A 607-nucleotide genomic window follows, 5' to 3' on the forward strand; every position below is an offset into this window, starting at 1 on the left:
GAAAGAGGAACCAGGTGGGTGTTGTGCTCATGAGGCTTCTAGTGAGCATCCAGTATGTGAAGAGATGTAGGCAGTGCATACGTGCCTGCGTGTTTTTATGCAATGTTTCACGAGGCCATGGTGCTATATATGTAATCCGTCAGAGAATGAGAGGGGAACAGGCATAAGTGTATACAGACGATGAATATACTATAATGGACTCGCAACACCCGGCTACTTGAACAGTAACCAACAACTCAGAAAACAAAGGATATGTACAATCTTAACAGATCACCCGCTCTATGAAAGAAGCACAAGATCAAGGCGTGGCTTGCAAAATCTAGAACTAACGTAGTTTCTGGAAAGGTGTCAACATGCTTGTATGACAGGAAGGATGAAACACACATATGGCTGGATGAACTATCCGGTGTGTCTCGTTGTCGGGAGAGGCCCACAGAAGCCCAACAATACGAATACATCTGGAAGAGCATCTTTTAAAGCGAGACACGAGAAAACCCACCATGCACTCGGAGGAATTGGTAGAAATTTACGGAAGACCGGTAGGCATCTATGCCAGGAAAACGGAAAAAAAAAAACAGAAAAAAAGTCCCTTCTCGGACACAGCCTT

At 44.6% G+C, this 607-nt stretch overlaps 1 protein-coding gene across 1 annotated transcript in view; it reads right to left on the reverse strand.

Moving 5' to 3' along the window:
• The window catches only part of CSUI_000067 (transmembrane), a 16,462-nt gene that overhangs the window by 9,377 nt on the left and 6,478 nt on the right, over positions 1 to 607 (reverse strand). The window lies entirely within an intron of this gene.

Source organism: Cystoisospora suis, assembly GCF_002600585.1.
Source record: "Cystoisospora suis strain Wien I chromosome Unknown contig_29, whole genome shotgun sequence".
Classification (NCBI taxonomy): domain Eukaryota; phylum Apicomplexa; class Conoidasida; order Eucoccidiorida; family Sarcocystidae; genus Cystoisospora; species Cystoisospora suis.